This window comes from Pseudophryne corroboree, unplaced genomic scaffold (assembly GCF_028390025.1).
Source record: "Pseudophryne corroboree isolate aPseCor3 unplaced genomic scaffold, aPseCor3.hap2 scaffold_1338, whole genome shotgun sequence".
NCBI classification, from domain to species: Eukaryota; Metazoa; Chordata; class Amphibia; order Anura; family Myobatrachidae; genus Pseudophryne; species Pseudophryne corroboree.
The window spans coordinates 33,719-57,357 of NW_026967964.1; the positions used below are offsets into that span (position 1 = coordinate 33,719).

The 23,639-nt window shown below is 42.1% G+C and overlaps 6 non-coding genes and 1 pseudogene across 6 annotated transcripts; 5 read left to right on the forward strand and 2 right to left on the reverse strand.

Annotated features, from left to right (window-relative positions):
• The first annotated feature begins 3,866 nt into the window (after positions 1-3,866).
• LOC134994904 (U1 spliceosomal RNA) lies at positions 3,867-4,030 on the forward strand. The gene has a single exon (XR_010197839.1). It is a non-coding gene; the product is annotated as a U1 spliceosomal RNA (small nuclear RNA).
• Positions 4,031-4,089: 59 nt separating this feature from the next.
• LOC134994901 (U5 spliceosomal RNA) lies at positions 4,090-4,206 on the forward strand. The gene has a single exon (XR_010197836.1). It is a non-coding gene; the product is annotated as a U5 spliceosomal RNA (small nuclear RNA).
• Positions 4,207-4,480: 274 nt separating this feature from the next.
• Positions 4,481-4,596, forward strand: LOC134994896 (U5 spliceosomal RNA). The gene has a single exon (XR_010197831.1). It is a non-coding gene; the product is annotated as a U5 spliceosomal RNA (small nuclear RNA).
• Positions 4,597-4,871: 275 nt separating this feature from the next.
• On the forward strand, positions 4,872-4,987 carry LOC134994898 (U5 spliceosomal RNA). Its single transcript, XR_010197833.1, has one exon. It is a non-coding gene; the product is annotated as a U5 spliceosomal RNA (small nuclear RNA).
• Positions 4,988-10,369: 5,382 nt separating this feature from the next.
• Positions 10,370-10,443, reverse strand: TRNAN-AUU (transfer RNA asparagine (anticodon AUU)). The gene has a single exon. It is a non-coding gene; the product is annotated as a tRNA-Asn (tRNA).
• An 8,188-nt stretch (positions 10,444-18,631) lies between these two features.
• On the forward strand, positions 18,632-18,810 carry LOC134994889 (U1 spliceosomal RNA; annotated as a pseudogene).
• Positions 18,811-20,892: 2,082 nt separating this feature from the next.
• Positions 20,893-21,055, reverse strand: LOC134994883 (U1 spliceosomal RNA). The gene has a single exon (XR_010197826.1). It is a non-coding gene; the product is annotated as a U1 spliceosomal RNA (small nuclear RNA).
• Positions 21,056-23,639: the final 2,584 nt, after the last annotated feature.

Sequence of the window (23,639 nt, forward strand, 5' to 3'; positions counted from 1 at the left end):
TCCTTCGTTTGGGAGAAAAATGCAAAGGTACAATACAGTTTTTCCTTGCCGATATCTCTCTTTTGAAAAGAGATAGGCATTGAAAAATTCAGGGCTATAACGTGTAGATGAAGCACTAACAGGAGGCTTTAAAATTTTCATTCTAGTGTCTTTCGTTTGGGAGAAAAATGCAAAGGTACAATACAGCTTTTCCTTGCCAATATCTCTCTTTTGCAAAGAGCTAGGCATTGGAAAATTCAGGGCTATAACGTGTAGATGAAGCACTAACAGGAGGCTTTAAAATTTTCATTCTAGTGTCTTTCGTTTGGGAGAAAAATGCAAAAGTACAATGCAGCTTTTCCTTGCCGATATCTCTCTTTTGCAAAGAGATAGGCATTGGAAAATGCAGGGCTATAACGTGTAGATGAAGCACTAACAGTAGGCTTTAAAAATTTCATTCTAGTGTCTTTCGTTTGGGAGAAAAATGCAAAAGTACAATGCAGCTTTTCCTTGCCGATATCTCTCTTTTGCAAAGAGATAGGCATTGGAAAATTCAGGGCTATAACGTGTAGATGAAGCACTAATAGGAGGCTTTAAAATTTTCATTCTAATGTCCTTCGTTTGGGAGAAAAATGCAAAGGTACAATACAGCTTTTCCTTGCCGATATCTCTCTTTTGCAAAGAGATAGGCATTGGAAAATTCAGGGCTATAACATGTAGATGAAGCACTAACAGGAGGCTTTAAAATTTTCATTCTAGTGTCTTTCGTTTGGGAGAAAAATGCAAAGGTACAATACAGCTTTTCCTTGCCGATATCTCTCTTTTGCAAAGAGATAGGCATTGGAAAATTCAGGGCTATAACGTGTAGATGAAGCACTAACAGGAGGCTTTAAAATTTTCATTCTAGTGTCCTTCGTTTGGGAGAAAAATGCAAAGGTACAATACAGCTTTTCCTTGCCGATATCTCTCTTTTGCAAAGAGATAGGCATTGGACAAATTCAGGGCTATAACGTGTAGATGAAGCACTAACAGGAGGCTTTAAAATTTTCATTCTAGTGTCTTTCGTTTGGGAGAAAAATGCAAAGGTACAATACAGCTTTTCCTTGCCGATATCTCTCTTTTGCAAAGAGCTAGGCATTGGAAAATTCAGGGCTATAACGTGTAGATGAAGCACTAACAGGAGGCTTTAAAATTTTCATTCTAGTGTCTTTCGTTTGGGAGAAAAATGCAAAGGTACAATACAGCTTTTCCTTGCCAATATCTCTCTTTAGCAAAGAGCTAGGCATTGGAAAATTCAGGGCTATAACGTGTAGATGAAGCACTAACAGGAGGCTTTAAAATTTTCATTCTAGTGTCTTTCGTTTGGGAGAAAAATGCAAAGGTACAATACAGTTTTTCCTTGCCGATATCTCTCTTTTGCAAAGAGATAGGCATTGGAAAATTCAGGGCTATAACGTGTAGATGAAGCACTAACAGGAGGCTTTAAAATTTTCATTCTAGTGTCCTTCGTTTGGGAGAAAAATGCAAAGGTACAATACAGCTTTTCCTTGCCAATATCTCTCTTTTGCAAAGAGCTAGGCATTGGAAAATTCAGGGCTATACCGTGTAGATGAAGCACTAACAGGAGGCTTTTACATTTTCATTCTAGTGTCCTTCGTTTGGGAGAAAAATGCAAAGGTACAATACAGCTTTTCCTTGCCGATATCTCTCTTTTGCAAAGAGCTAGGCATTGGAAAATTCAGGGCTATAACGTGTAGATGAAGCACTAACAGGAGGCTTTAAAATTTTCATTCTAGTGTCTTTCGTTTGGGAGAAAAATGCAAAGGTACAATACAGTTTTTCCTTGCCGATATCTCTCTTTTGCAAAGAGATAGGCATTGGAAAATTCAGGGCTATAACGTGTAGATGAAGCACTAACAGGAGGCTTTAAAATTTTCATTCTAGTGTCCTTCGTTTGGGAGAAAAATGCAAAGGTACAATACAGCTTTTCCTTGCCAATATCTCTCTTTTGCAAAGAGCTAGGCATTGGAAAATTCAGGGCTATACCGTGTAGATGAAGCACTAACAGGAGGCTTTTACATTTTCATTCTAGTGTCCTTCGTTTGGGAGAAAAATGCAAAGGTACAATACAGCTTTTCCTTGCCGATATCTCTCTTTTGCAAAGAGATAGGCATTGGAAAATTCAGGGCTATAACGTGTAGATGAAGCACTAACAGGAGGCTTTAAAATTTTCATTCTAGTGTCTTTCGTTTGGGAGAAAAATGCAAAGGTACAATACAGCTTTTCCTTGCCGATATCTCTCTTTTGCAAAGAGATAGGCATTTGAAAATTCAGGGCTATAACGTATAGATGAAGCACTAACAGGAGGCTTTAAAATTTTCATTCTAGTGTCCTTCGTTTGGGAGAAAAATGCAAAGGTACAATACAGCTTTTCCTTGCCGATATCTCTCTTTTGCAAAGAGATAGGCATTGGAAAATTCAGGGCTATAACGTGTAGATGAAGCACTAATAGGAGGCTTTAAAATTTTCATTCTAGTGTCCTTCGTTTGGGAGAAAAATGCAAAGGTACAATACAGCTTTTCCTTGCCGATATCTCTCTTTTGCAAAGATATAGGCATTGGAAAATTCAGGGCTATAACGTGTAGATGAAGCACTAACAGGAGGCTTTAAAATTTTCATTCTAGTGTCTTTCGTTTGGGAGAAAAATGCAAAGGTACAATACAGCTTTTCCTTGCCGATATCTCTCTTTTGCAAAGAGCTAGGCATTGGAAAATTCAGGGCTATAACGTGTAGATGAAGCACTAATAGGAGGCTTTAAAATTTTCATTCTAATGTCCTTCGTTTGGGAGAAAAATGCAAAGGTACAATACAGCTTTTCCTTGTCGATATCTCTCTTTTGCAAAGAGATAGGCATTGGAAAATTCAGGGCTATAACGTGTATATGAAGCACTAACAGGAGGCTTTAAAATTTTCATTCTAGTGTCTTTCGTTTGGGAGAAAAATGCAAAGGTACAATACAGCTTTTCCTTGCCGATATCTCTCTTTTGCAAAGAGCTAGGCATTGGAAAATTCAGGGCTATAACGTGTAGATGAAGCTCTAACAGTAGACTTTAAAATTTTCATTCTAGTGTCTTTCGTTTGGGAGAAAAATGCAAAGGTACAATACAGCTTTTCCTTGCCAATATCTCTCTTTTGCAAAGAGCTAGGCATTGGAAAATTCAGGGCTATAACGTGTAGATGAAGCACTAACAGGAGGCTTTAAAATTTTCATTCTAGTGTCTTTCGTTTGGGAGAAAAATGCAAAGGTACAATACAGCTTTTCCTTGCCGATATCTCTCTTTTGCAAAGAGATAGGCATTGGAAAATTCAGGGCTATAACGTGTAGATGAAGCACTAACAGGAGGCTTTAAAATTTTCATTCTAGTGTCTTTCGTTTGGGAGAAAAATCAGCTTGAATGCTTCAGGGGCTGGGGCATAGCCAACATGAGCCCCACACCGAAGGAGGGTGGAGGTGTTTAATGCAAACTAGGGGTCAGACAAGCGCCGCAAAAGGCCACCATGCCCTGCACGCCCCTTTTCTGTTTTCATATGCAGACGAGGGTTGAAGCCAACTTTGACCCACTGCTTGGATGACATCACCATATGCAAATCCATCTGCGGCAGGCCTTCCCCCAGGAATGCTTGCACTAGTTGTTGCATTTGGTTTGTTGTTTGGGGGTGCTTCAGTATTAGGCAGCCTTCTGCCCTCCCATGTTCATCTGAAAATATGTGTTCTCCCTGCAGTTGTTGTCCCCAGATGAGAGTTCCCTTGTGCTGCCTCAGTTGAATCTCCTTAACTTGACAGAGATGTGCCTGAGCAGCGGCCCTCCCCAGCTCTATCCCAAATCATACTTATTTTGCATAGGAGATACCATGGTCATGAAGATTATTCTCCCAGGGTGAGGTTCATTCATTGCATTCTGGGTATGCTGACCCCTGTGATTTCCCCAAATGTGGGAAACTCGACTGCTTTATTTGTGGTAGTGGGGGACTGTGTTTGTGTTTTCCTCTGGTCAGCTCTGGTAAAAGTCAGATTTCTTTGTTTCAGAGCCTTGTTCTTCTTTTGAGAGTTCCCTTGTGCTAGTTCTTCAGAACGAACAAATCTTTTGCCTTTTACTAAAGATTTCCGTGGAGAGGAGCAAAACTGAGTTTTATCTCAATTTTTGCATGCCCCGTCCTATTGGGGTTTCTTTTATCAGTTTAAAGATAGAACGAGTGTGCTTTAATGTAAGCTCATTTGCGTAGAAATGACAGTAAATGTTTGTTTCTTTTCAAACAGAACTTTCTTGACTATACTAATTGCTTGAAAGATCTGGGAGCACATGGAAAAGAGTACAAACCATGTTTATAGCAAGGGGAAGCCTGGTGAGAAATCTGCTTTCTTTCTTTCAAATTGGGTGCTCACTTTGAGCTGAATGAGGACTGCTGGCATGGCACTCAGGCGACAGGTAGAATCTTGGTCATGCTGTGGTTTCTCTTCAGAACGAACAAATCTTTCGCCTTTTACTAAAGATTTCCGTGGAGAGGAGCAAAACTGAGTTTTATCTCAATTTTTGCATGCCCCATCTTATTGGGGTTTTATTTTATTGGTTTAAAGATAGAACGAGTGTGCTTTAATGTAAGCTCATTTGCATAGAAATGACAGTAAATGTTTGTTTCTTTTCAAACAGAACTTTCTTGACCACACTAATTGTTTGAAAGATCTGGGAGCACATGGAAAAGAGTACAAACCATGTTTATAGCAAGGGGAAGCCTGGTGAGAAATCTGCTTTCTTTCATTCAAATTGGGTGCTCACTTTGAGCTGAATGAGAACTGCTGGCATGGCACTCAGGCGACAGGTGGAATCTTGGTCATGCTCTGGTTTCTCTTCAGAACTAACAAATATTTCGCCTTTTATTAAAGATTTCCGTGGAGAGGAGCAAAACTGAGTTTTATCTCAATTTTTGCATGCCCCATATTATTGGGGTTTCTTTTATCAGTTTAAAGACAGAACGAGTGTGCTTTCTTGTTAGCTTTAATGTAAGTTTATTTGCATAACAATGACAGTAAATGTTTGTTTCTTTTCAAACAGAACTTTCTTGACCATGCTACTTGCTTGAAAGATCTGGGAGCACATGGAAAACAGTACAAACCATGCAGTATCACAAGAGCCTTTATTTGATCTTTCATGAAGATAGAGCAGAATTGAGGACACGTCAACAATTTCTGCCGAAGGTGGTTCATCTTTCCACATGGTGCCTTTGGCCACTGACACCTTCGTTGAGTCAAAGTCTCTGGCTGTGGTCAGAACTTTGAAAATTTATGTCACCAGAACGGTTCAGATTAGGAAAACAGAGGCTCTGTTTGTCCTGTATGCTCCCAACATGATTGGGTGTCCTGCTTCCATGCAGACCATTATGCGCTGGATCTGTGGTAAAATTCAGCATGCTCATTCCACGGCAGGATTGCCGTTACTGAATTAGGTGAAGACCCATTCTACTAGAAAGGTGGGTTCATCCTGGGCAGCTGGTCGGGGAGTCTCGGCATTGCAACTTTGCCGAGCAACTATTTAGTAAACACTTTTGCTAAGTTTTACAAGTTTGATACCTTGGCTGATGATAACCTCAAGTTGGGTCATTCGGTGCTGCAGAGTCGTACGCACTCTCCCACCCGTTCAAGAGCTTTGGTATAACCCCATGGTTCTTAATGTGACCCCAGCATCCTCTAGGTCGTATGAGAAAATAGGATTTTAATACCTACCGGTAAATCCTTTTCTCTTAGTACGTAGAGGATGCTGGGCACCCGTCCCAGTCCATACTGTGTCTGCAGTTATTACTTGTGGTTATACACATGTTGTGTTACGGTTCTGGTCAGCTTTTTGCTGCAATTGTTCATGCCGTTGGCTTGTGTTCTGTTGAATGCCACGTTCTGCGGCATGCTTAAGGTGTGAGCTGGTAAGATGCTCACCTTAGTTTAACAATAAATCCTTTCCTCGAAATGTCCGTCTCCCTGGGCACAGTTCCTATAACTGGAGTCTGGAGGAGGGGCATAGAGGGAGGAGCCAGTTCACACCCTTTGAAAGTCTTAAAGTGCCCATGTCTCTTGCGGATCCCGTCTATACCCCATGGTTCTTAATGTGACCCCAGCATCCTCTACGGACTAAGAGAAAAGGATGCCCTTGTGTACTATCCTGACTTCTCCTCCCGTCTGCTTACTTTGTGCCTTCCAACGCACAATGCGAACTACAGGTGGTGCTGCAGGGCCCACACCCTTTTACTTGCCTTACAGAGCAGCTCTGGAGCTGTTACAGTGCCCAGCTGCTGCAAGAAATCAGCATGAATGCTTCAGGGGATGGGGCATGGCCAACATGAGCCCCACACCAAAGGAGGGTGGGGGTGTTTAATGCGAACTAGGGGTCATCCAAGCACTGCAAAAGGCCGCCATGCCCTGCATGCCCCTTTTCTCTTTTTATATGCAGATGAGGGTTCCAGCCAACTTTGGCCCACTGCTTGGATGACATCACCGTATGCAAATCCGTCTGCTGCAGACCTTCCCCCAGGAATGCTGTTACTAGTTGTTGGATATGGTTTGATATTTGATGGTGCTTCAGTATTAGGCAGCCTTCCGCCATCCCATGTTCATCTGAAAAGATGTGGTCTCCCTGCAGTTGTTGTCCCCAGACGAGAGTTCCCTTGTGCTTCCTCAGTTGAATCTCCTTAACTTGACGGGGGAGGGGCTGCCCGAGCTGCCACCCTCCCCAGCCCTATCCCAACTCATACTTATTTTACATATTAGATCTCTTGATCATGAAGATTGTTCTCACAGGGTGAGGTTCATCCATTATATTTTAAAATAGGAAGGTACAAATTACATATTTGAATTGCATCTATGTGCTGGATTCAAATGTCCCCCCCCCTTCCTTTCTCAATTGTGCCCGTCAGCAGCTATTCTAAGGTTGCTGCCAATGGGTGTGACACATTAATTTCTTCTGTGGGGTACACTGGACTCCACAAGGATTCACATTGGGGTGTAGAGTAGGATCTTGATCTGAGGCACCAACCGGCTCAAAGCTTTTGACTGTTCCCAAGAAGCTCAGTGCATTCTCCTCTATAACCCCGCTTCCATGAACAGGGAGCTCAGTTTGTAGTTGGTGCCTTCAGTAGCAGGCCAATTAACAGGGGCCTGCCTCAGGCAGCCTATTCTTAGCTATTAATTTTGACAAGAAAAGAAGAACTTGTTTTATGAGAATCTACAAGGGCTGCAGCAGGCTAGGTCTAATAGACATCTTTACTGCAGCTTCATCACTCCCAGCGGCGCTATATACTCCCGTGCCCTGGTTGCTGGGTCACTGCAGCGGAGGCTCCGGTTTCATCCTAAGGTCAGTCACACACACACCACCCTTCCGGATCACGAGGCCGCTGATGAAGGGGAGCGAGGCCGTAGGGGGTGGGCCGTGTGCGCACTGCGGTGGACACTGATTACTGGGCAGCCGCTCCACTAGCCACCAGGTACAGTTAAGGAGCACAGGTCTGGGGGTTTTTCTCCTATATTAACCCAATTTTGTACTGCCCGCAGCGCATTGTGATAGGTAATAGGGCCTGATTCAGGTTGGATTGCAATCACAATAAGCGATCCAACTGCAAAAATTGCTAAGAGCATACGCATGTGCCTGCATTTTCTGCGGCACCCCGCAGAGAATGTGATCGCCTCTGCCTGTCAATCGGGGTGGGGAAGGGGGGGAGAGGTGGGTCAGCAACACTCCATTTCCAAGTCAGGGATGGAGCGGTGCGGGGGCAAGGCTTCAAAATGGGGTCTGCAACGGAGGAGACACAGGGGGCGTGGTCACAGCGGCTGTATGACATCACATTCAGCCGCTGTGATCACAAAAATGGTGGCGGCTTCCTGCGCGCACATACAGTCTGCACCAGCAGGAGCCTACACCATTTTTTATGATCACGCTGAACTGCAGTGCGACTGCAATTACAGCATGGTCAAGAAGGGAGGCGTCATGCTGGGTGGCCATGCCCTGTCACTGTGCAGGAGCCAGCACCGCTCACACACTAGTCCCCGGGTGCAGCCCCCAACCCCCGGGACACCCGGAGCAACAAAATGTAGATTCAGGCCACCAGGCCACGCCCCTACCTATGAAACCATGCCTCCTTTTTACCATTGCGCTGCTTATCTGCGCGCACTGCATTACAATCTCCCTCGCCACCTCTCTGTGTGTCACCAGTGATAGTGACACCTCTGCCATGCTTGTAGCAGCTGGTCCTAAGATCTACGCCTCAAACCCTGAGTGTTTGCCCTTGTGACTTGTTGATCATCATAGCGAAGCAGATGCTTACAGAAAACTGCAGGGGCTTAGATTGAAAATAAAAAAATTGATGGGTATAAGGTAGAGAGGAGCGGGTTCGGTTCTCCGAGAACCGAATTCCCCACGAACTCCACGTGGTTTACACTGGTCCGAGGCAGGCTCGGTTGTTCCCGCCTGACTCGGAAAACCTGAACAAGGGAAAATGTCATCATCCCGCTGTCGGATTCTCGCGAGATTCGGATTCCATATAAAGAGCTGCGCGTTGCTGCCATTTTTACTCGTGCATTGAAGAGAGAGCGGAGAGGACGTGGCTATGTTCTCTCAGTGGAAATCTCAATATCAGTGCTCAGTATCAGTGGTTACTTATTGCTGCTCAGTAATACTAGTAGTGTGTCTCTCCTGCTCAGTGTCAGTTCTCAGTAGTATCCTCATCAGTGCTCAGTATCACTGCTCATTGTCTTGTGCTGCATTGTGGTGCTCAGCATACTACAGTACATTACTAATAGTCCAGTGCTGCATCTTGCTGCTCAGTGTCAGTTCTAGTATCCTCATCAGTGCTCACTATCACTGCTCATTGCATTGTGGTGTTCTGTATACTACAATAACATAGTAATATAGTAACATAGTTTTTGAGGTTGAATAGAGGCAAATTGCCCATCGTGTTCAACCTGTTTTAAGTTGTGATGATTCTACATACTTGCTGAATAATGTTTTATGACTAGTTAGCTACTATAACTCATGTTACCCCCGGATTAACCATGTTGATATTTTAAGTATTATAACCTTGGATAGCTTTTTCATTCAGAAATGTATCCATTCCTTTTTTAAATCCAATTACAGAGTCCGCCATTACCACCTTCCCTGGCAGGGAATTCCACATCCTGATTGCCCTAACAGTGAAGAAACCTTTCCTCCATTGCGTTCTGAACTTTCCTCCAGTCGCAGCGAGTGACCACGTGTTCTTTTAATAAATAATTCCTCTGATAACTCTTTGTTATGTATCTTTACATATTTGAAGATATTAATAATATCTCCTCTTAGGCACCTCTTTTCTAGTGTATAAATATTCAGCCTAGTAAGTCTTTCCTTATAGTCCAGTACTTTTAGGCCTTTAATCAATTTAGTCTTCAGGATCTCTTACACTTCCATGAGCAGCAGAGTAGTGCAATGGAAGCATGCTGGGCCCATAACCCAGAGGTCGATTGATCGAAACTATCCTCTGCTATGTGCATTTTTTTTTTTATAATTAAAGTAATCAAAAACTGGGATTGATATTTTGGCTCTTTTATTTTTACTTAAAGTACAATAACTTTTATCATTTTAATTTGTTTTAATAGTATATTGACAGCATTGTTTTCTTTAAAAAATCCACTTAATTTTCTTTACCCTATTACTGAAATGGTAATTGACAAAAACAAACTACATTGTCACCAGAAGAGCAATGCAAAATGTACAAGTGATATATGAAAATCATCTTCCATCTTGAATTTCAATGATGCATTGGGACAACAATTTGTGAGAAACATCTTCACCCACAAAGAAAGATTTTCTTAATTCCTTACCTGTGTGCTGATTAGATATCACCTTGTTTTCACATTAAACAGACTTCCCCGTGAGGAAGCAGCAAGGATGCAGTGACGTTTCCTGGTGTCAACCTGTATTATTTCAGTAGACATTGAAATGAGGATGCATCTTTGATGCCTTTCCAATGAACCAAGTTTATTTCAGTAATAGGTGAAAAACCATTCCTACAAAGGTGTTAATCAGAGACTTGGCTTTGTGGACACTTTTCAGAGAGCAAATTTGTTAGCATAAACATAAAATCAGAAAATGAAGAGCTATTTAATCACTCAATTGGACTTTTCTGCCAGCATATTTTTTTTCTCTGCAACCCACTGCTAAATTGTGCTTCCTAGCTGTTTTTTTATAAAATCACTTAATCAAATCTAACTCTGATTACATCAGAGAAGGCCAGGTACCCTACACCATAAGGGGGGTTTTTGAAATTTTGACTTGTCTACTTAAAGATCACCAAAATCTGATTACAAGGTCAATTACATCCCTGGGTGGGATTGAACCACCAACCTTTTGGTTAATAGCCAAACATGCTAACCGATTGCGCCACAGAGACACCTTGCAAAAGTCAATACTGACAAAGGCTAATAATCATTCATCTAGAACGTTTCCTAGAAAAACTTTAAAAAGTCAATAATCTGGAGAATTTTTGTAAGAAACACATTGGTACTTTCCCATGATGAGTGAGTGCTTCAGGATTTCTTGCACTTACATGGGCTATTAACCAAAAGGTTGGTGGTTCAATCCCACCCAGGGATGTAATTGACCTTGTCATCAGATTTTGGTGATCTTTAAGTAGACAAGTCAAAATTTCAAACCCCCTCTTATGGTGTAGGGTACCTGGCCTTCTCTGACGTAATCAGAGTTAGATTTAATTAAGTGATTTTATAAAAAACAGCTAGGAAGCACAATTTAGCAGTGGGTTGCAGAGAAAAAAATAACATTTTAAACCTACCGGTAATTTTTTTTTCTCGTAGTCCGTAGAGGATGATGGGGACTCCGTAAGGACCATGGGGGATAGACGGGCTCCGCAGCAGACATGGGCACTTTAAGAAAGACTTTAGATCTGGGTGTGCACTGGCTCCTCCCTCTTTGCCCCTCCTCCATACCTCAGTTAGAGAAACTGTGCCCAGAGGAGACAGACAGTTCGAGGAAAGGATTTTTGTTAATCCAAGGTCAAGATTCATACCAGCCACACCAATCACACCGTATAACTTGTGATATACTACCCAGTTAACAGTATGAATCAAATCTAACTCTGATTACATCAGAGAAGGCCAGGTACCCTACACCATAACAGGGGTTTTCGAAATTTTGACTTGTCTACTTAAAGATCAACAAAATCTGATAACAAGTTCAATTACGTCCCTGGGTGGGATTGAACCACCAACCTTTTGGTTAATAGCCGTATACACTAACTGATTGCGCCACAGCGAAACTTTGCAAAAGTACATACTGACAAAGGCTAATAAGCATTCATCTAGAACGATTCCTAGAAAAACTTTAAAAAGTCAATAATCTGGAGAGTTTTTGTAAGATGTTTCTTCCAGCAACCAATGAAGAAACACATTGGTACTTTCGCATGATGAGTGAGTGCTTCAGGATCTCTTGCACTTACATGTGCAGCAGAGTACTGTAATGGAAGCATGCTGGGTCCATAACCCAGAGGTAGGCAGATTGAAACTATCCTCTGCTATATGACTTGTCTACTTAAATATTACCAAAATTTGATGACAAGGTCAATTACGTCCCTGGATGGGATTGAACCACCAACCTTTTGATTAATAGCTGAACACACTAACCGATTGCGCCACAGAGACACTTTGCAAAAAGTACATACTGACAAAGACTAATAAGCATTCATCTAGAACGTTTCCTAGAAAAACTTTAAAAAGTCAATAATCTGGAGAGTTTTTGTAAGATGTTTCTTCCAGCAACCAATGAAGAAACACATTGGTACTTTCCCATGATGAGTGAGTGCTTCAGGATCTCTTGCACTTACATGTGCAGCAGAGTACTGCAATGGAAGCATGCTGGGCCCATAACCCAGAGGTAGGCAGATTGAAACTATCCTTTGCTATATGCATTTTTTTTTGTTCATTAAAGTAATCCAAAACTGGGATTGATATTTTAGCTTTTATTTTTACTTAAAGTACAATAACTTTTACCATTTTAATTTGTTTTAATAGTATATTGACAGTGTTGTTTTCTTTCAAAAATCCAATTAATTTTCTTTACCCGATTATTAAAATGGTAATTGACAAAAACAAACTACATTGTCACCAGAAGAGCAATACAAAATGTACAAGTGATATATTAAAATCATCTTTCCAGCTTGAATTTCAATGATGCATTGGGGCAACGATTTTGTGAGAAACATCTTCACCCTTAAATAAAGATTTTCTTTATTCCTTACCTGTGTGCTAATTAGATATCACCTTGTTTTCACATTAAACAGACTTCCACATGAGAAAGCAGCAAGGATGCAGTGGCGTTAATGTTTCCTGGTGTCAACCTGTATTATTTCAGTAGATATTGAAATGAGGATGCATCTTGCTGCCTTTCCAATGAAGCAAGTTTAATTTAGTAATAGGTGAAAAACCATCCCTACAAATATGTTAATCAGATACTTGGCTTTGTGGACACTTTTCAGAGAACAAATTAGTTAGCATAAAAATAAAGCCAGAAAATGAAGAGCTGTTTAATCACTCAATTGGATTTTTCTGCCAGCATATTTCTTTTTCTCTGCAACCCACTGCTAAATTGTGCTTCCTAGCTGTTTTTTTATAAAATCACTGATTCAAATCTAACTCTGATTACATCAGAGTAGGCCAGGTACCCTACACCATAAGAAGGGGGTTTGAAATTTTGACTTGTCTACTTAAAGATCACCAAAATCTGATAACAAGGTCAATTACATCGTTGGGTGGGATTGAACCACCAACCCTTTGATTAATAACCAAACACACTAACCGATTGCGCCACAGAGACACTTTACAAACATACATACTGACAAAGGCTAATAAGCATTCATCTAGAACGTTTCCTAGAAAAACTTTAAAAAGTCAATAATCTGGAGAGTTTTTGTAAGATGTTTCTTCCATCAACCAACGAAGAAACACATTGGTACTTTCCCATGATGAGTGAGTGCTTCAGGATCTCTTGCACTTACATGTGCAGCAGAGTACTGCAATGGAAACATGCTGGGCCCATAACCCAGAGGTAGGCAGATTGAAACTATCCTCTGCTATATGCATTTTTTTTTGTTAAAGTAATCCAAAACTGGGATTGATATTTTTGCTCTTTTATTTTTACTTAAAGTACAATAACTTTTACCATTTTAATTTGTTTTAATAGTATATTGACAGTATTGTTTTCTTTCAAAAATCCACTTAATTTTCTTTACCCTATTATTAAAATGGTAATTGACAAAAACAAACTACATTGTCACCAGAAGAGCAATACAAAATGTACAAGTGATATATTAAAATCATCTTTCCAGCTTGAATTTCAATGATGCATTGGGGCAACGATTTTGTGAGAAACACCTTCACCCTTAAATAAAGATTTTCTTAATTCCTTACCTGTGTGCTAATTAGATATCACCTTGTTTTCACATTAAACAGACTTCCACATGCGAAAGCAGCAAGGATGCAGTGGCGTTTATGTTTCCTGGTGTCAACCTGTATTATTTCAGTAGACATTGAAATGAGGATGCATCTTGCTGCCTTTCCAATGAAGCAAGTTTAATTCAGTAATAGGTGAAAAACCATTCCTACAAAGGTGTTAATCAGAGACTTGGCTTTGTGGACACTTTTCAGAGAGCAAATTTGTTAGCATAAACATAAAATCAGAAAATGAAGAGCTGTTTAAACAGCTACTGCCTGAGGGTCTCTTGACCTGGTGCAATACCTCTGTAGCTTTTTGTTGAGGCGGGACGCCATCATGTCTATCTGGAACAGTCCCCACCGACTTGCAATCTGTGCGAAGACTTCCTGATGGAGTCCCCACTCTCCTGGATGTAGGTCGTGTCTGCTGAGGAAGTCTGCTTCCCAGTTGTCCACTCCCGGAATGAACACTGCTGACAGTGCGCTTACATGATTCTCCGCCCAGCGAAGAATTCTGGTGGCTTCCGCCATCGCCACTCTGCTCCTTGTGCCGCCTTGGCGGTTTACATGAACTACTGCGGTGACGTTGTCTGACTGGATCAGAACTGGTTGGTCGCGAAGTAAGGTCTCCGCTTGACATAGGGCGTTGTATATGGCCCTTAGCTCCAGGATGTTGATGTGAAGACAAGTCTCCTGACTTGACCAAAGACCTTGGAAATTTCTTCCCTGTGTGGCTGCTCCCCAACCTCGGAGGCTCGCGTTCGTGGTCACCAGGATCCAGTCCTGAATGCCGAACCTGCGGCCCTCTAGAAGGTGAGCACTCTGCAGCCACCACAGGAGAGATACCCTGGCCCTGGGGGACAGGGTGATCAACTGATGAATCTGTAGATGTGACCCGGACCACTTGTCCAGTAGGTCCCATTGCAAGATCCTCGCATGGAACCTGCCGAAGGGAATGGCCTCGTATGATGCCACCATCATTCCCAGGACTCGAGTGCAGTGATGCACTGACACCTGTTTTGGTTTCAATAGGTTCCTGACCAGAGTCATGAGTTCCTGGGCCTTTTCTATCGGAAGATAAACCCTTTTCTGGTCCGTATCCAGAATAATGCCCAAGCAAAGTCAGACGAGTCGTAGGAACCAACTGCGACTTCGGGATATTGAGAATCCAGCCGTTTTGCTGTAACACCTTCAATGAAAGTTATACGCTGTTCAGCAACTGCTCTCTTGATCTCGCTTTTATGAGGAGATCGTTCAAGTACGGGATAATTGTGACACCTTGCTTTCGCAGGAGCACCATAATTTCCGTCATTACCTTGGTGAAAATTCTCGGAGAAAATTCTGGAGAGACCAAACGGCAACGTCTGAAATTGGTAATGACAATACTGTACCGCAAATCTTAGGTACGCCTGATGAGGTGGATAAATGAGTACATGAAGGTATGCATCCTTTATGTCCAGAGATATCATAAAATCCCCCCCTTCTAGGCTGGCGATGACCGCTCTTAGCGATTCCATCTTGAACTTGAACCTTTTCAAGTATAGGTTCAGGGATTTTAAATTTAATATGGGTCTGACCAAACCGTCCGGTTTTGGGACTACAAACAGGGTCGAATAATTTCCCTTTCCTTGTTGAAGCAGGGGAACCTTGACCACCACCTGTTGAAGATACAATTTGTGAATTGCATTTAACACTATCTCCCTTTCCTGGGGAGAAGATGGTAGGGCCGATTTGAAAAACCGGCGAGGAGGCACCTCTTCGAATTTCAGCTTGTAACCCTGAGAAACAATTTCTATTGCCTAGGGATCCACCTGCGAATGAACCCAGATGTGGCTGAAAACACGAAGACGTGCCCCCAACTGGGCGGACTCCTTTAGCGGAGCCCCAGCGTCATGCGGTGGATTTTGTAGAGGCCGGGGAGGACTTCTGTTCCTGGGAACTAGCTGTGTTGTGCAGCTTCTTCCCTCTGCCCTTACCTCTGGCAAGAAAGGACGCACCTCGTACTTTCTTGTTTCTCTGTGATCGAAAGGACTGCATTTGATAATGTGGTGCTTTCTTAGGCTGTGAGGGAATATAAGGCAAAAAAATTGATTTACCAGCTGTAGCTGTGGAGACAAGGTCCGAGAGACCTTCCCCAAACAATTCCTCACACCTGTAAGGTAAAACCTCCATATGCCTTTTTGAGTCGGCATCACCTGTCCATTGCCGGGTCCATAGGACTCGTCTAGCAGAAATCGACATAGCGTTTATTCTAGAACCCAGTAGACTAATGTCACTTTGAGCATCTCTCATATATAGGACAGCATCTTTTATATGCCCTATGGTCAATAACATAGCATCCTTATCTAGGGTCTCAATCTCTGCTGATAAGGTATCTGTCCATGCTGCCACCGCGCTACAACCTCGGCCGACGCAATTGCCGGTCTGAGTAAGGTACCAGAATGTGTGTAAATGGACTTTAGGGTAACCTCCTGCTTGCGGTCAGCAGGGTCCCTGATGGTAGCCGTATCCTGGGATGGCAGCGCTACCTTTTTGGATAAGCGTGTCAATGCTTTATCCACCCTAGGGGAGGATTCCCACCGTATCCTGTCCATTGGCGGGAAAGGATACGCCATAAGAATCCTTTTGGGAATCTGCAGCTTTTTGTCTGGAGATTCCCAAGCTTTTTCACATAATTCGTTCAACTCATGTGAGGGGGGAAAGGTTATCTCAGGTTTCTTTCCCTTATACATGTGTACCCTCGTGTCAGGGACAGGGGACTCTGTGATGTGCAAAACATCTTTTATTGCAATAATCATATATCGAATACATTTAGCCAATTTTGGTTGTAACTTTGCATCATCGTAGTCGACACTGGAGTCAGAATCTGTGTCGGTATCTGTGTCAACTATTTGGGATAGTGGGCGCTTTTGAAACCCCGAAGGTCCCTGCGACATAGGGACAGGCATGGGTTGACTCCCTGACTGTTCCCTAGCTTCAGCTTTGTCTAATCTCTTGTGTAATAAGTTTACATTAGCACTTAAAACATTCCACATATCCATCCAGTCAGGTGTCGGCGTTGTCGATGGAGACACCACATTAATTTGCTCCTGCTCCTCTCTAGGAGAGCCTTCTACCTCAGACATGTCGACACACGTGTACCGACACACCATACACTCAGGGAATCCTCTTATCTGAGGACAGTTCCCCAACAAGGCCCTTTGGAGAGACAGAGAGAGAAAGTATGCCAGCACACACCCCAGCGCTATATGACCCAGGAAAAAAACACAATCATTTTATGTTTACCCAGTAGCGCTGTATTTCCATATATATATGCGCCTAATTATGTGCCCCCTCTTCTTTAAGACCCTCTTTCTACCGTGGTATAAGCAGGGGAGAGTCCATGGAGCTTCCCCTCAGCGGTGCTGTGGAGAAAATGGCGCTGGGGAGTGCTGAGGGAGAAGCCCCACCCCCTCAGCGACGGGCTTCTGTCCCGCTCAAATAGCCCCCCCCATAAAAAAATGGCGGGGGCTCTTATATATATATACAGTGCCTAGCTGCATATATATTTATTTTGCCAAAGAGAGGTCTATATTGCTGCCCAGGGCGTCCCCCCTGCGCCCTTCACCCTTACACTGACTGCCGTGTGTGAGGTGTATGGGAGCAATGGAGCACAGCTTTACTGCTGTGCGTTACCTCAGTGAAGATCATGAAGTCTTCCGCCGCCTCTGAAGTCTTCTTTTCTTCTCATACTCACCCGGCTTCTATCTTCCGGCTCTGCGAGGGGGACGGCGGCGCGGCTCTGGGACGGACGGCGAGGGTGAGACCTGCGTACCGATCCCTCTGGAGCTAATGCTGTACAGTAGCCTAAGAAGCAGAGCCTATCAACTCACAGAAGTAGGTGTGCATCTCTCCCCTCCGCCCCTCGATGCAGGGAGTCTGTTGCCAGCAGGCTCCCTGAAAATAAAAAAATCTAACAAATATACTTTCTGTCAGGAAACTCAGGAGAGCTCCCTGAAAAGCACCCAGTCTCCTCTGGGCACAGTAGTAAACTGAGGTCTGGAGGAGGGGCATAGAGGGAGGAGCCAGTGCACACCCAGATCTAAAGTCTTTCTTAAAGTGCCCATGTCTCCTGCGGAGCCCGTCTATCCCCCATGGTCCTTACGGATTCCCCAGCATCCTCTAGGACGTAAGAGAAAAATTATGCTGGCAGAAAAATCCAATTGAGTGATTAAACAGCTCCAGAGCTGCTCTGTAAGGCAAGTAAAAGGGTGTGGGCCCTGCAGCACTACCTGTAGTTTGCATTGTGCATTGGAAGCCTAGTTTGCTGTCTGTTTCCACTTCTTTTTTCTTGATCCCCTCCCGTCTATACCCTTGTGCACTATCCTGACTTCTCCTCCCGTCTGCTTACTTTGTGCCTTCCAATGCACAATGCAAACTACAGGTAGTGCTGCAGGGCCCACACCCTTTTACTTGCCTTACAGAGCAGCTCTTGAGCTGTTACAGTGCCCAGCTGCTGCAAGAAATCAGCGTGAATGCTTCAGGGGCTGGGGCATGGCCAACATGAGCCCCACACCGAAGGAGGGTGGGGGTGTTTAATGCGAACTAGGGGTCTTGCACAATGCGAACTACAGGTAGTGCTGCAGGGCCCACACCCTTTTACTTGCCTTACAGAGCAGCTCTGGAGCTGTTACAGTGCCCAGCTGCTGCAAGAAATCAGCTTGAATCCTTCAGGGGCTGGGGCATAGCCAACATGAGCCCCACACCGACAGAGGGTGGAGGTGTTTAATGCGAACTAGGGGTCATCCAAGTGCCGCAAAAGGCCGCCATGCCCTGCACGCCCCTTTTCTCTTTTCATATGCAGACGAGGGTTGAAGCCAACTTTGACCCACTGCTTGGATGACATCGCCATATGCAAATCCATCTGCTGCAGGCCTTCCTCCAGGAATGCTTGCACTAGTTGTTGCATTTGGTTTGTTGTTTGGGGGTGCTTCAGTATTAGGCAGCCTTCTGCCCTCCCATGTTCATCTGAAAATATGTGTTCTCCCTGCAGTTGTTGTCCCCAGATGAGAGTTCCCTTGTGCTGCCTCAGTTGAATCTCCTTTACTTGACAGAGATGTGCCTGAGCAGCGGCCCTCCCCAGCCCTATCCCAAATCATACTTATTTTGCATAGGAGATACCATGGTCATGAAGACTGTTCTCCCAGGGTGCGGTTCATTCATTGCATTCTGGGTATGCTGACCCCTGTGATTTCCCCAAATGTGGGAAACTCGACTGCATTATTTAATGCGAACTAGGGGTCATCCAAGCACCGCAAAAGGCCGCCATGCCCTGCATACCCCTTTTCTCTTTTCATAAGCAGACGAGGTTTGAAGCCAACCTTGACCCACTGCTTGGATGACATCACTTGCTGCCTTTCCAATGAAGCAAGTTTAATTTAATAATAGGTGAAAAACCATCCCTACAAAGGTGTTAATAAGATACTTGGCTTTGTGACACTTTTCAGAGCACAAATTTGTTAGCATAAAAATAAAGCCAGAAAATGAAGAGCTGTTTAATCACTCAATTGGATTTTTCTGCCAGCATATTTCTTTTTCTCTGCAACCCACTGCTAAATTGTGCTTCGTGGCTGTTTTTTTTATAAAATCACTTAATCAAATCTAACTCTGATTACATCAGAGAAGGCCAGGTACCCTACACCATAACAGGGGTTTTCGAAATTTTGACTTGTCTACTTAAAGATCACCAAAATCTGATAACAAGGTCAATTACGTCCCTAGGTGGGATTGAACCACCAACCTTTTGGTTAACAACTGAACACGCTAACTGTTTGTGCCTCAGAGACACTTTGCGAAAGTACATACTGACAAAGGCTAATAAGCATTCATCTAGAACGTTTCCTAGAAAAACTTTAAAAAGTCAATAATCTGGAGAGTTTTTGTAAGATGTTTCTTCCATCAACCAATGAAGAAACACATTGGTACTTTCCCATGATGAGTGAGTGCTTCAGGATCTCTTGCACTTACATGTGCAGCAGAGTACTGTAATGGAAGCATGCTGGGTCCATAACCCAGAGGTAGGCAGATTGAAACTATCCTCTGCTATATGCATTGTTTTTTGTTAATTAAAGTAATCCAAAACTGGGATTGATATTTTTGCTCTTTTATTTTTACTTAAAGTACAATAACTTTTACCATTTTAATTTGTTTTAATAGTATATTGACAGTATTGTTTTCTTTCAAAAATCCACTTAATTTTCTTTACCCTATTATTAAAATGGTAATTGACAAAAACAAACTACATTGTCACCAGAAGAGCAGTACAAAATATACAAGTGATATATTAAAATCATCTTTCCAGCTTTAATTTCAATGATGCCTTGGTGCAACAATTTTGTGAGAAACATCTTCACCCATAAAGAAAGATTTTCTTAATTCCTTACCTGTGTGCTGATTAGATATCACCTTGTTTTCACATTAAACAGACTTCCCCATGAGGAAGCAGCAAGGATGCAGTGACGTTTATGTTTCCTGGTGTCAACCTGTATTATTTCAGTAGACATTGAAATGAGGATGCATCTTGCTTCCTTTCCAAAGAAGCAAGTTTAATTCAGTAATAGGTGGATAATCATTCCTACAAAGGTGTTAATCAGAGACTTGGCTTTGTGGACACTTTTCAGAGAGCAAATTTGTTAGCATAAACATAAAATCAGAAAATGAAGAGCTGTTTAATCACTCAATTGGACTTTTCTGCCAGCATAATTTTTTTTCTCTGCAACCCACTGCTAAATTGTGCTTCCTAGCTGTTTTTTATAAAATCACTTAATCAAATCTAACTCTGATTACATCAGAGAAGGCCGGGTACCCTACACCATAAGAGGGGGTTTGAAATTTTTACTTGTCTACTTAAAGATCACCAAAATCTGATAACAAGGTCAATTACGTCCCTGGGTGGGATTGAATCACCAACCTTTAGGTTAATAGCCATACACACTGACTGATTGCGCCACAGCGACACTTTGCAAAAGTACATACTGACAAAGGCTAATAAGCATTCATCTAGAACGTTTCCTAGAAAAACTTTAAAAAGTCAATAATCTGGAGAATTTTTGTAAGAAACACATTGGTACTTTCCCATGATGAGTGAGTGCTTCAGGATCTCTTGCACTTACATGGGCTATTAACCAAAAGGTTCCCACCCAGTGATGTAATTGACCTTGTGATCAGATTTTGGTGATCTTTAAGTAGACAAGTCAAAATTTCAAACCCCCTCTTATGGTGTAGGGTACCTGGCCTTCTCTGACGTAATCAGAGTTAGATTTAATTAAGGTGCGCAAGGACATAGAAGGGAGCGGTTTAAGAAAAGAGAAGTGGAAACAGACAGCAAACTAGGCTGGAGAGAGACCTGAGACAAAGAGATCTGAATTATACGAGAGCCGACCAGGGGAAACACAAATTATGCAGTCAAGTTTCCCACATTTGGGGAAATCGCAGGAGCAGCACACCCAGAGTGCAATGGGTGAGCCTTGCCCTGGGAGAAGCACCTTCATGATCATAGTATCTCACCTGGCAGGTAAGTAGGAGTTGGGCTAGTGCTGGGGAGGGTCGCTGCTCGGGTACGCCCCTGTCAAGTGAAGGAGATCCAACTGAGGCAGCACAAGGGAACTCTCGAAAGAAGAACAAGGCTAGAAGAAGATCTGAGACAAAGAAATCTGACTTTTACCAGAGCTGACCAGAGGAAAGCACAAACACAGTCCCCCACTACCACCAGGAAACATTAACGCCACTGCATCCTTGCTGCTTTCTCATGTGGAAGTCTATTTAATGTGAAAACAAGGTGCTATCTAATTAGCACACAGAAAAGAAAATTAAGTGAATTTTTGAAAGAAAACAATACTGTCAATATACTATTAAAACAAATTAAAATGGTAAAAGTTATTGTACTTTAAGTAAAAATAAAAGAGCAAAAATGTCAATCCCAGTTTTGGATTACTTTAATTAACAAAAAAAATGCATATAGCAGAGGATAGTTTCAATCTGCCTACCTCTGGGTTATGGACCCAGCATGCTTCCATTACAGTACTCTGCTGCACATGTAAGTGCAAGAGATCCTGAAGCACTCACTCATCATGGGAAAGTACCAATGTGTTTCTTCATTGGTTGATGGAAGAAACATCTTACAAAAACTCTCCACATTATTGACTTTTTAAAATGTTTCTAGGAAACGTTCTAGATGAATGCTTATTAGCCTTTTTCAGTATATGCTTTTGCAAAGTGTCGCTGTGGCGCAATCAGTTAGTGTGTAAGGCTATTAACCAAAAAGTTGGTGGTTCAATCCCACCCAGGGACGTAATTGACCTTGTTATCAGATTTTGGTGATCTTTATGTAGACAAGTAAAAATTTCAAACCCCCTCTTATGGTGTAGGGTACCTGGCCTTCTCTGATGTAATCAGAGTTAGATTTGATTCAGTGATTTTATAAAAAACAGCTAGGAAGCACAATTTAGCAGTGGGTTGCAGAGAAAAAGAAATATGCTGGCAAAAAAATCCAATTGAGTGATTAAACAGCTCTTCATTTTCTGGCTTTATTTTTATGCTAACAAATTTGTTCTGTGAAAAGTGTCCACAAAGCCAAGTCTCTGATTAACACCTTTGTAGGGATGGTTTTTCACCTATTACTAAATTAAACTTGCTTCATTGGAAAGGCAGCAAGATGCATCCTCATTTCAATATCTACAGAAATAATACAGGTTGACACCAGGAAACATTAACGCCACTGCAAACTTGCTGCTTTCTCATGTGGAAGTCTGTTTAATGTGAAAACAAGGTGATATCTAATTAGCACACAGGTAAGGAATTAAGAAAATCTTTATTTAAGGGTGAAGATGTTTCTCACAAAATCGTTGCCCCAATGCATCATTGAAATTCAAGCTGGAAAGATGATTTTAATATATCACTTGTACATTTTGTATTGCTCTTCTGGTGACAATGTAGTTTGTTTTTGTCAATTACCATTTTAATAATCGGGTAAAGAAAATTAATTGGATTTTTGAAAGAAAACAATACTGTCAATATACTATTAAAACAAATTAAAATGGTAAAAGTTATTGTACTTTAAGTAAAAATAAAAGAGCAAAAATATCAATCCCAGTTTTGGATTACTTTAATTAACAAAAAAAAATGCATATAGCAGAGGATAGTTTCAATCTGCCTACCTCTGGGTTATGGACCCAGCATGCTTCCATTACAGTACTCTGCTGCACATGTAAGTGCAAGAGGTCCTGAAGCACTCACTTATCATGGGAAAGTACCAATGTGTTTCTTCATTGGTTGATGGAAGAAACATCTTACAAAAACTCTCCACATTATTGACTTTTTAAAATGTTTCTAGGAAGCGTTCTAGATGAATGCTTATTAGCCTTTGTCAGTATGTACTTTTGCAAAGTGTCGCTGTGGCGCAATCAGTTAGTGTGTATGGTTATTAACCAAAAGGTTGGTGGTTCAATCCCACCCAGGGACGTAATTGACCTTGTTATCAGATTTTGGTGATCTTTAAGTAGACAAGTCAAAATTTCAAACCCCCTGTTATGGTGTAGGGTACCTGGCCTTCTCTGATGTAATCAGAGTTAGATTTGATTCAGTGATTTTATAAAAACAGCTAGGAAGCACAATTTAGCAGTGGGTTGCAGAGAAAAAGAAATATGCTGGCAAAAAAATCCAATTGAGTGATTAAACAGCTCTTCATTTTCTGGCTTTATTTTTATGCTAACAAATTTGTTCTCTGAAAAGTGTCCACAAAGCCAAGTCTCTGATTAACACCTTTGTAGGGATGGTTTTTCACCTATTACTAAATTAAACTTGCTTCATTGGAAAGGCAGCAAGATGCATCCTCATTTCAATGTCTACTGAAATAATACAGGTTGACACCAGGAAACATTAACGCCACTGCATCCTTGCTGCTTTCGCATGTTGAAGTCTGTTTAATGTGAAAACAAGGTGATATCTAATTAGCACACAGGTAAGGAATTAAGAAAATCTTTATTCAAGGGTGAAGGTGTTTCTCACAAAATCGTTACCCCAATGCATCATTGAAATTCAAGCTGGAAAGATGATTTTAATATATCACTTGTACATTTTGTATTGCTCTTCTGGTGACAATGTAGTT